The sequence below is a fragment of the Heptranchias perlo genome, chromosome 10 (genome assembly GCF_035084215.1).
Source record: "Heptranchias perlo isolate sHepPer1 chromosome 10, sHepPer1.hap1, whole genome shotgun sequence".
Taxonomy (NCBI): Eukaryota; Metazoa; Chordata; class Chondrichthyes; order Hexanchiformes; family Hexanchidae; genus Heptranchias; species Heptranchias perlo.
Window position 1 is genome coordinate 78,402,556 of NC_090334.1, and position 12,048 is coordinate 78,414,603.

Here is a 12,048-nt window from a genome sequence, read left to right on the forward strand (position 1 = left end):
TGCTATTCTCCTCGCTGTTACAGATGATTCATGGCAACCCTTGCATCGGTCTCTTTTAGAAAAGGTTTTCCAACATTCTCTCCTCCCCACCTGAAGGTGCTGAGTCATCCTGGTTCTACATGTGCCAGCACCCCGCTGTCACCTCGTTCCAAGCGGGCGCTCTTCATGTGTGAGCTGAGACCGTTAGCGTTGGCAGGCTAACCGACCATGGGGGGCATCACAGCCAAGTGTGAACCTGTTCTCACCTGAAGTCCGCACTTACCTTACAGTGTCAGCCTTGACTCTCACCTGAGTCAGAATGTTGTGGGTTCAAGCCCCACTACAGTGACCTGAGCACATAATCTAAGCTGACACTCCAGTACAGTACTGAGGGAGCCCTGCACTGTCGGAGTGCCATCTTTCGGATTAGACGACCCTCTCGCGTGGACGTCAAAGATTCCATGGCACTATTTCAAAGAGAAGCAGGGGAGTTCTCCCCGGTGTCCTGGCCAATATTGATCTCTCAACAAACATCACTAAAACAGATTATCTGGTCATTATCACATTACTGTTTGTGAGACCTTGCAAATTAGCTGCTGTGTTTCCTGCATTACAACGGTGACTACACTTCAAAAGTACCTAATTGGCTGTAAAGCACTTTGGGACATCCTGAGATCATGAAAGGCGCTTTCTTTACCTCACTGGATGTCCACCCATGTGCTCTTTCCAGCAGGAACTCTGGAATATTTTTCTCCACCCATCCCCAATTTGCTCAGGGTACAGGTGGTCTAGGCAACCCAGAGGTTGTGACTTCATAATCCCAGCATGGCAAGTTGTGAACTAAATTTAACAAATCTGGTCATTTGTGGGCTGCCACCATGAAATGACCATGACTGCTGATGGATTATCAGAACAACCCAATTGGTTCACTAATGTCCTTCAGAGAAGGGGACCTGCCACCCCTACATGGTGTGGTCTACATATGATCCAGTCCCAAACTATGTACTTGACTCTTAATGCCCTCACAGTATCCAGGGATGGACAATAAATACTACCTTGCCAGTGTTTCCCACATACCAAGAATATTGCGGCAGGAGTTCCTCAGGGCAATGTCCTAGGCCCAACTATCTTCAGCTGTTTCATTAATGACCATCACGCCATCATAAGGTAAGCAGTGGGACCGTTTGCTGATGATTGCACAATATTTTGCTCCATTCTCAATTCCTCAGATAATGAAGCAGTCCGAGCCCGCATGCAGCAAGACCTGGACAACATCTTGGGCTGATAAGTGGCAAGCAACATTTGCCTCACACAAATGCCAGGTAACAATCATCTCCAACAAGAGAGAGCCTAACCATCTGCCCTTGACATTCAATGGCATTACCATCGCCAAATCCCCCATCATCAACATCCTGGAGGTCGCCATTGAGCAAATACTCAACTGGACCAGCCACATAAATGCCGTGACTACTTGAGCAGGTCGGAGGCTGGGTATTCTGCAATGAGTGGCTTACCTCCAGGAGTGTGATGGAATACTCTCCACTTGCCTGGACGGGTGCAGCTGCAACAACACTCAAGAAGCTCGACACCATCCAGGACAAAGCAGCCTGCTTGATTCACCCACTAGTTTAAACGTCCACCCCTTACACCACCAGTGCACGACGGCTGCAGCATGTACTATCTATAGGAAAAATAAAAATAATCATAGCTCTCCAGCCACTCCAACTCAGTTCAGCACAGAACTGGGAGGTCTGAATGGTTCAAAGCTGTACAGGCTGTGCATTTATCCAATGAGACATCAGAGAACTGACTGTTTAAATACCATTGTTGTCAGTACAAGAATTATGACTTTAAAGAGCTGATTGACCCAGCAGGACAATCAGTTCAATGAAAGGGTTCTGTAGCACAGTTAATCTTCAATACATTTTTCACGTGACCCATATCTATTTGCCTGTCTCTTTTCATTAGCTATCATTCCTATATACTCATGTAAGCATCTTACCAGGAAGAGGTTAAGCTATTTGTCATGCACTGGTGTTCAATGGAAGAAAATCTTCTCAGATCATTTTCTCCTCATTTACCTTACATCAGCTGAGATGATCAGCAAAGCTCTACGGTCGCTCCATAACAACAACAACAACTTGCATTTATATAGCGCCTTTAACGTAGTAAAATTGGGGATGCGCAAGAGGCCAGAATTGGAGGAGAAGGCACTAGGAGATGTCTGAGACCTACCTGGAGTGATTTAACCCCCCCCCCCCCCCCGCAATCGCTCCCACCTCCCAGGACTGTTAGGCAGCCCCTATGTCATTGATGAAGGAAACCCGATCATGATTTAATTGCAAATGTTTTAGTTTGATTGGGCTATTTGAGGTAGTGATGCCCTCCCCTTAAGGAGCACACTTGTAATGACATTTCTGTCTCGGTGGCATTGGACAAATCCCAGTGTCACTTTATTGGGCCAAATCAAAATATTTGCCCCTCCCCCCCACACCCACCCCTGGGCCCTCTGTTGATTCTCTTCCCGTGGCTTGGAGCCCATGCTCTTCTCAGATCTCTCCTACGATGGCACAGCTGAATCTGCAACTTGGCCTGTGAAGATTGTGGGTACAATGGTTCCAGTGGTTATGGTACTGAACTAGCAAACCAAATCCCACCACAGCAAACTGTGAATCTAAATTTAATAAACCTGGTACCAGAAAATGACCATAAATACCTAACTGATTCACTAACTTCCTTCAGGGAAGGGAACCTGACAGTCCTACTTGGTCTGGCCTGTATGTGACTCCAGTCCCATACTACATGGTCGATTCTTAATGCCCTTGGGGTAACTAAGGCTGGGCAATAAATGCTGCCTTGTCAGTGTTGCCCACAGCCCAAAAACAAATTTAAAAACCCAAAGCTGTAAGCCTACATCACGCCATCATATACCACCCACTCCAGACACTTAAGCACATAATCCAGTCTGACACTTCAGTGAGGGAGTGCTGCTCTGTCAGAGGTGCCAACTTTTGTATGAGAAGATAAACCGAAGCCCCATCTGCCTTCTCAGGTGGACATAAAAGATCCCATGGCCACTATTTTGAAGATAATCAGAGAGTTCTCCCCGGTGTCCTGGCCAATATTTATCCCTCAACCAAAATCACTGAAACGGATTATCTGGTCATTATCACATTGCTGTTTGTGGGACCTTGCTGTGCACAAATTGGCAGCCACGTTTACTGCATCACACAAGTGACTACACTTAAAAAGTATTTCATTGGCTGCAAAGCACTTTGGGACATCCTGAGGTCATGAAAGGCACTATATAAATGCAAATCTTTCTCTCACATTACACCCTGCTAGGCCTATTGTCTTTACTTTTACACCTTACTGCAACTGTTGCTTTCTTCAATATATGGAATTTCTTTTCATTCTCGGCAGAAGCGTCTGGGCTGCTTGTGCAATTATATCTTGCCCAGTTAGAACATTATCTCCTCTTATCTCGCTGCAGATAATGGTCCTGCTGCCTAGATACACTGCAGCAAATCACCAAGGCTTCTTCGACAGCACCTACCAAATCCACGACCTCTACCACCAGAAGGACAAGGGCAGCAGGCTCATGGGAACACCACCTCCTGCACGTTCCCCTCCAAGTCACACAACATCCTGACTTGAAAATATATCGCTGTTCCTTCATCATCGGTGGGTCAAAATCCTGGAATTCCCTACCTAACAGCATTGTGGGAGAACCTTCACCACACAGACTGCAGCGGTTCAAGAGAGCGGCTCACCACCACCTTCTCAAGGGCAATTAGGGATGGACAATAAATGCTGGCCTTGCCAGCCCCACATCCCATGAATGAATAAAAAAAATACTACTTCTAAGGGTTAATTTTGCAATCCTACCAAGCTCTTGCATCAGCACAAACTACATAGTTCTTTGAAAGCAGTTTGGTTTCTTTGTGCTCTAAGTTCTGCCTCGCTAAAGCCAATTTCATTTGGTTGATTAAAATATTTGCCTACTACTTTATATTTGCATGTCTGATAAATGGCAATGAGGTGAATGGCCAGTTGATCTGGGGTTTTCTTTTGGTGGTGTTGGTTGAGAAATGTTGATGAGGTCACTGGGACAACTCTCTGCTCTTCTTTGAATAGTCCACCAGAGAAGGCAGATGAGATTTGACATCTCACCCAATGGACACCACCTCCCTCAGCACAGCATCAGGCTGTCCGCCCAGAAGTGCTGGAGTGGGCCTTGACAACACTCTGAGTGCAGAGGTGGGAGTGCTGGCTGTTGAGCCAAACTTTGTTGTAAAATCTAGGTGGAGCCAGTCTCTCCAGTATATTGGGAAATTAGAGCAGTTTGTGAGATTACTGGTACAAACCAATGCACCATTTAGATGCCACAAAGTGGAGAGAGAGAGAGAGAATGGGGGTAATTTTGTTTTTGGGTGAAAGTGTAAGACCTTAGATATCGGATCAACCACCCACTTCAGTAGAAATGAAAATCAGGAGAGAAGTATAATGGGCAGCACATCCAACACCTCCCATTTAACACTATCACCCAAAGTCAAAATTACCCTTAATGCGTCACCCATGGATTTTCTCAAGGTAAGTCAGAGGATGCAGTATTTTATAAGAACTGGGACATTGTACAATGAGAAACATTGGTAGATGAGTCAATAACCAGAGGACACAGATTTAAGGTGATTGGCAAAAGAACCAGAGGCAACATGAGGAAACATATTTTTACTCAGAGAGTTCTTATGATCTGGAATGCACTGTCTGAAAGGGCGGTGGAATCAGATTCAATAATAACTTTCAAAAGGGAATTGGATAAATACTTGAAGGGGAAAAATTTACAGGGCTATGGGGAAAGAGTAGGGGAGTGGGATTAATTGGATAGCTCTTTCAAAGAGCCGGCACAGGTACGATGGGCCGAATGGCCTCCTTCTCTGCTGTAACATACTATGATACTATGATAATGTATTATTCTGCTGCTAACATGCAGGTGTATGTGTGTTTGAGGCTATGGGATATAATTGCTCTGCATTCTTGAGTCGATTACAGGTCAGGCAGAGGTTCAAGTCTGATCGTCATTAAGTAAACACAGGAATCAAAGACCACCCTCAGTTTAATTGTTGTCTGGTCGGAGACTGGCGGAAACTGGAATGTGCCTGTCAGTTTCAGTGTCCAGCGGAGAATCACGCAGCATCTTAAGATTGCTTTTGGACCCGTGGCAAAGTTTGACTTCTTGAGTGTGACATACAGTATGTTTTAAATTCCAATCAAAAAATTGGAATACTTAGACATTTCAATCCAATATAAAATATGCACTAGCCACCAAAACTGATTAACTGGCCATTTATCTCATTGCTGTTTGTGGGAATCTTGCTGTGCGCAAATGGGCTGCCTACAAAACAACGGCGACTACAATTCAAAAGTAATTCATTGGGAAAAAGCACTTTGGGCATCCTAAGGTTGTATAAGATGCAATATAAATGCAAGTTCTTGCTTTCTTACTTAGTTACATTTTAAACTAAGAGTTCTGACTCCTGCCTTAGTCAAGAGAGAAAATAAAGAAGGCCGTGCATATGAAAGGGAATAATACAAATTACAGCAGCACAACACAGAGAAAACTGACTGGACTGTTACTGCTTAGCAAATGCTTTGGTTGATCTCTATAAAGGAGGAAGCTGTGGGGTGACCTGATAGATGTCTTTAAGATTATGAAAGGGTTTGATAGAGTAGATGTAGAGAAGATGTTTCCGCATTTGGGGGAAGACCAAAACTGGGGACCATAAATATAAGATAGTCACTAATAAATCCAATAGGGAATTCAGGAGAAAATTCTTTACCCAGAGAGTGGTTAGAATGTGAAACTCGCTACCACAAGGAGTTGAGGCGAATAGTATAGATGCATTTAAGGGGAAGCTAGATAAGCACATGAGAGAGAAAGGAATAGAAGGATATGCTGATAGTGTTAGACGAAGATGGGTGGGAGGTGGCTCGTGTGGAGCACAAACACAAGCATGGACCAGTTGGGCCGAATGGCCTGTTTTTGTTCTGTAAATGCTATGTAATTCTATGTAATTACAGAATGAGATTAACAGAAGCCATGGAGGGGTAAAAATGGGGGAGCTAAAAGGCAGGAGAGGGATGAGAAAGAAAAAATCAATAACTGAGGGGAAGGAAAATACCCGAGTATTCTTGCAACTTTTTTTTTAGTTAGAACCAAAGGCGACGTGATGAAAAACTTTTTTACGCAGCGATTAGTTATGATCTGGAATACATTGCCTGAAAGGGTGGTGGAAGCAGATTCAATCAAGGCTTTCAAAAAGGAATTGGATAAATATTTGAAGCGAAAAAATTTGCAGGGCTACGGGGAAGGAGCGGGGGAATGGGACTAACTGGATTGGTCTTACTCAGGAAATAGCCTCCTTCTGTGCTGTAACGATTCTATGATTCTATGTGGGCCTCAAAATGGGAAGCGAGGTAGCAATCCTGAATGAAGGTGTCTTCCTGAAATCTATGTGTCCATGCTACCTTACCACTGCTGTGACATTCAGCTCAAGCCGTCAAATAGTCAGTTGAAAGCTGCTCCTCTAGAATCACACACTGTAAAGTCTGTGTTGCAGCTCCAGTAATGCCATCAGGGGGCAGAGCTGTACAGCCCCTCATCTTGCACAGCATCATATTGGTAGCTGAGCACAGTTTATTAAAAAGGGGTTACTAGTGCTTTGAAAATACTATTTTCTTTTTGAAGTCTAAACACATCGATGGGGATCTGCTAGATCAGTAAACGGATCATATTTCAGCGAGGTGGAAACATTTTCATTTTTACAGTCCCGTCACACAGTTCACAAGATACTTACCGATGAAGAAGGCCATTCGGCCCCTCTTAATCCGGAACGAACCTACGCTTCCCCCATAAGAACATAAGAACTAGGAGCAGGAGTAGGCCAATCGGCCCCTCGAGCCTGCTCCGCCATTCAGTAAGATCATGGCTGATCTGATCCTAACCTCAAATCTAAATTCATGTCCAATTTCCTGCCCACTCCCCATGCTCTTTGAACTACAGTATTGTGATCCACTTGTGCCTTGAAGCAGCGGGGAGGGGAGGGGAGGGGAGAAGGGCTTGTGTGTTCCACCTCTTTAATGTAGTGATGTTTTCATCTGGTTTCCACATTCTGCAACAACAGAGGGTGATATCTCTCAGATAATTCTCACAATCAAGCTTACAGCAGGACTCTATTCCAGCAAACTATCCCAGGTAATTCAGGGAGAGATTCCTAGTTTGGAAGATAATTTGAGAAGGCTGACGAGGGAAATATAAAACCTTATTATTGACAGGTACAAGGAGACACTTCTCCCAGTGGACCATGTATAGCAGACTCTGTCTGAAAAAAACACAGGAGGTTGTTTCTTCACTGAAAAATATTCAGGCAATGCTCAGAATTTGTGGAATATCTCATTTTTTTAAGCATGTTGATTATTGTGACTTTCTTTTCATGTATATCTTTATGATGCTCCATAGCAAACATGTTTTTAACCAAAATGTTGCCCTTGCCCTTGTCTCTCCTTACAGGGTTCACTCCACTGGCTGCCCCCCAAGTGACCATTCTTCATTCAAAGATCAGAAGACTATTTGACTGCAGGGGGCATCACAGCTAAAGTTGATCCAGTCTTCACCTGATGTCCACACATTCACTTTCCAACAGGGATCATTCACAGAATCAGGAGTGGACTTTTCTGTTCCCTGGCCCAGATTAAGTGCTTTTTTATAAGTGCGTTGATTACTGTAATTTTCTTTTTGTGACTCTTTACATCAAGCTCTTTATTCCCTTCCCTCCCATCCCTTGTTTGTAGATCACCACAAGTGACATAGTGTACAGGTAATTTATTCCCAGACTTCTTCTAATGCTGTTCTACAATAGCCTGACACAACATGAGTAAGAACAGTGTGGGTTACAAAAGAATTTTAATGAACAGGATAAAGGCTTTTGGGCCTACCATTTCTGTCCCTTTTTGATAAATTTCAACCCCCATCTATCTACCTTCTCACTTCTCTCTCCAGAAATATACTCACTTTCCTCCTGAATCTATGTCTCATTTCTTTCCTTGGTAACTTATTCCACATCTCGATTATCCTTAGATTGAAGAAAAACTTCTGCCTGACTTCACCTTGATTTTCCTTCCCTCTGTGCAGGGAAGTCTCTCACCTTCATTTAGTGCCTTCCTCAGCTGGGAAGGAGGGGATTGGGGACTCCTTGTGTGAGAGTCATGAGTATGTGCCTCTCTTTGGCATGTTGGCTCTCCAATATGGCCAACGTACTACCCTATGTTAGTGTGTTTGGTACCTTTTCATCTTCTTATGAAAACATAAGCAAACTATTTGATGTATTAATAACTTTGTGAATTAATGTCCTGTTCCCTCTCATATCAAGCCACATAAATACTGTGGCTACAAGAGCAGGTCAGAGGCTGGGTATTCTGCGGCGAGTGACTCATCTCCTGACTTCCCAAAGCCTTTCCATCATCTACAAGGCACAAGTCAGGAGTGTGATGGAATACTCTCCACTTGCCTGGATGAGTGCAGCTCCAACAACACTCAAGAAGCGCGACACCATCCAGGACAAAGCAGCCCGCTTGATTGGCACCCCATCCACCATCCTAAATATTCACTCCCTTCACCACCGGCGCACAGTGGCTGCAGTGTGTAACATCCACAGGATGCAATGCAGCAACTCACCCAGGTTTCTTCGACAGCACCTCCTAAACCCTCGACCTCTACCACCTAGAAGGACAAGAGCAGCAGGCACATGGGAACAACACCAACTGCACGTTCCCCTCCAAGTCACACACCATCCCGACTTGGAAATATATCGCCGTTCCTTCATTGTCGCTGGGTCAAAATCCTGGAACTCCCTTCCAACAGCACTGTGGGAGAACCTTCACCACACGGACTGCAGTGGTTCAAGAAGGCGGCTCATCACCACCTTCTCAAGGGCAATTAGGGATGGGCAATAAATGCTGGCCTCGCCAGCGACACCCACATCCCATGAACGAATAAAAAAAAAATTCTCATATCATCACCATCTCAAGGGATGGGCAATAAATGCCAGCCTTACCAGTGACACCCGCATCCCGAGAACGAATATTAAAAAAAATTGCCCCCCACCCTGACAGAAGGCACACATTGTGCCTATGCCATTATGTTTGTTCCTTACCAATATCTCCTCTTCTCGCTCTCAAAGGACTTATGTTTGGGCATGACCCCATGCCCACTGGGTGCCCTGCATTACCACACAGAAGTGACCATTACACACTCATTTCTGACAGTGAATGTTAGCAGGCTATTCTTTCAAGTGGGGCATCACAGTTGAGCCTGATCCTGTTCTCGCCTGACATTAACACATTACTTCTATCAGGGGTTGCTGCCAAATTACCCCTAGCACCACCACTCTGGCTGACATCAGCTAATTCAGCACAGAGCAGGTCTGTATGGTTTAGCTATTCACCAAGTAAACTCACTGAGCCATCAGGGGAGACTCATGCCATTGTTGGAAGCCAACTAGAGGCGCTTTTATATTACATGCCAGGAGATGCAAGGTTTTCGGTTTGCTCCACTACAAAAGTATATATGCCCCAAATTCTAGGCAACCGACAGCTTCATAGAACTGGTCTAAAAATGTGCTGCTGGGCTAAGGAAACTAGTTTGGGCAAAGCAGAAGTGAGGAGCCGGTTCATTCTATTAAGCAATTGGGTCTACACAGTGGAGCCAGGAATGAATGGCATTGGGTTGAAAGGTCGAAGAGGAAGAGTGCCGTATGAAGATTGTTCATTACTGTGGCTCGGTTGGTAACACTCTTGCCTTAGAGTTAGAAGCTTGGGTATTCAAGTCCTGCTCCAGCAACTTGAGCATGTAATCTAGGCCAACACCCCCAGTGCAGTACTGAGGGAGTGCTTCATTGTTGGAGATGCCGTCTTTTGGATGAGACATTAAACCGAGGCCCTGTCTGCCCTCTCAGCTGGATGTAAAAGATCCCACGGCACTATTTCGAAGAAGAGTAGGGGAGTTCTCCCCGGAGTCCTGGCCAATATTAATCCCTAAAACAGAGCTTTTGCTGTGTGCAAATTGGCTGCCATGTTTCCCAACGTTACAACAGTGACTACACTTCAAAAATACTAATTGGCTTTAAAGCGCTTTGGGATGTCCTGAGGTCATGAAAGGCACTATCTAAATGCAAGTCTCTCTTTCTGCTTTCTTTCTTTCCCTAGATTGGAACAACAGGAAATCAGCAATGTAAAACTACTAAGGAGGTGTGTAAGACTGACTTTGCCTCTGATTGTTCCCTTCCTTCCCATGGTCAGCCCTAGCCACCTACTCCTAGCAGCACATTCGAGACCATCTCAGTTTTACTAGTAAGACTTCAATGTGACCCGCCTCACCCCCATAGACACTTCACCTGAAAATTAGTCAAAAACGATCCAAAGGAGCAGGATTGGGGGGGGGGGCTTATTATTGCTTAAACCCTAAATAAGTAACATTGAAATATTTGCTCTGTTAAAATATGTAAATGAATTCTAGTGGCTGTATTGCTGTCACCCCACAGAGTTCTTGATTTTTTTAAGAATGTCAGCCTTTTGAAAACCTTGTGTTGTCTCATTAGCCATTTTAGGCAGGTGACAGATTGTAGAACCCAACACTGTTTCTAGTTACTAATGGCATCATCTGCTAGGTGAATAAGCTGCCAGCGATGTTTAGTAGCAAACATAATCAATGACGTAAATGCTCGATAATGAAATCATTATATTGGACTGCTTACTGTCATGCCTCTCTTGCTTTCACTACTAACTCAATGTGACACAGAAGTAATGGAGAAAAAAATGGGTCAATAATTGCTCCACCAATGTACACAGGAGCTTTGTATAGTCTAGAAAAGGCTTATTTTTTCTTCCGCAGTTTCGCAAACATATCTTTAAACTCTGACTGTCTGTTGGCTTGAGTTGTTAAGCTGAGGTCCTTTCGTGGCACTATGCAAAGTTTTCCTGGTCTCCTGGGCCAGCATTCCTCCGTCACCCAGCACCACTGAAACAGATTAACTGGTCATTCATCTCATCGCTGCTGTGTTTGCCTTCATAACAAGTCGTTGCACTTCAGAAAGCAATTCATTGTGTGAAGTACTTTGAGATGTTTCAATGGCATGCAATAAAAATGCAAGGATTTCTTTAAAAAAGATATAAGCAAATAACTTGAAGGGTAGCTTAATAGTAAGGGTAATGCAGAGCTGGACTATTATTATTTAACGATTCTCCAACTTCATTTGCTAATAATACTCGATGGGCAAATTTTATTAGTTCTTACATTGAGCACTTCCTGTTACCAGAAAGTTGTATAAGACTGTTATATTAGTTATAACTAGAATAGTTACCAATAACTCATGGCTAAGGTCAAAGCATGTGGAGTCGGGGACAAGTAGCAGATGGAGAGCAAGCTGGCTACAAAACAGAAAAGAGAGAGTAGGGGTTAAGGGTAGCTACTCAGACTGGCAAAAGGTGGGAAGTGGTGTTCCACAGGGATCGGTGCTGGGACCACTGTTGTTCACAATTTACATTAACAATTTGGATTTGGGAATCTGAAGTAGAATTTCAAAATTTGCAGACGACACCAAATTGGGGGTGTAGTTAATACAAAGGAAGAATGAGTCAAAATGCAAGAGGACGTTAATAAACTTGCAGAATGGGCGTGTAATTAGCAAATGAATTTCAATATAGATAAATGTGAGGGCGTGCATTTTAGTATGAAGAATAAGGAGGCCACATTCTGCTTGGATAATAAAAGTCTAAACGGGATAGAGGAACAAAGGGATCTAGGGGTACAGATACACAAATCACAAAAAGTAGTGACGCAGGTTAATAAGGCCATAGAAAAGGCAAATCAAGCACTAGGGTTCATTTCTAGAGGGATAGAATTGAAAAGCAGAGAAGTTATGTTAAACTTGTATAGAACCTTGATTAGACCACACTTGGAGTACTGTGCACAGATCTGGTCTCCATTTTATAAAAAGAATATAGAGGCATTGG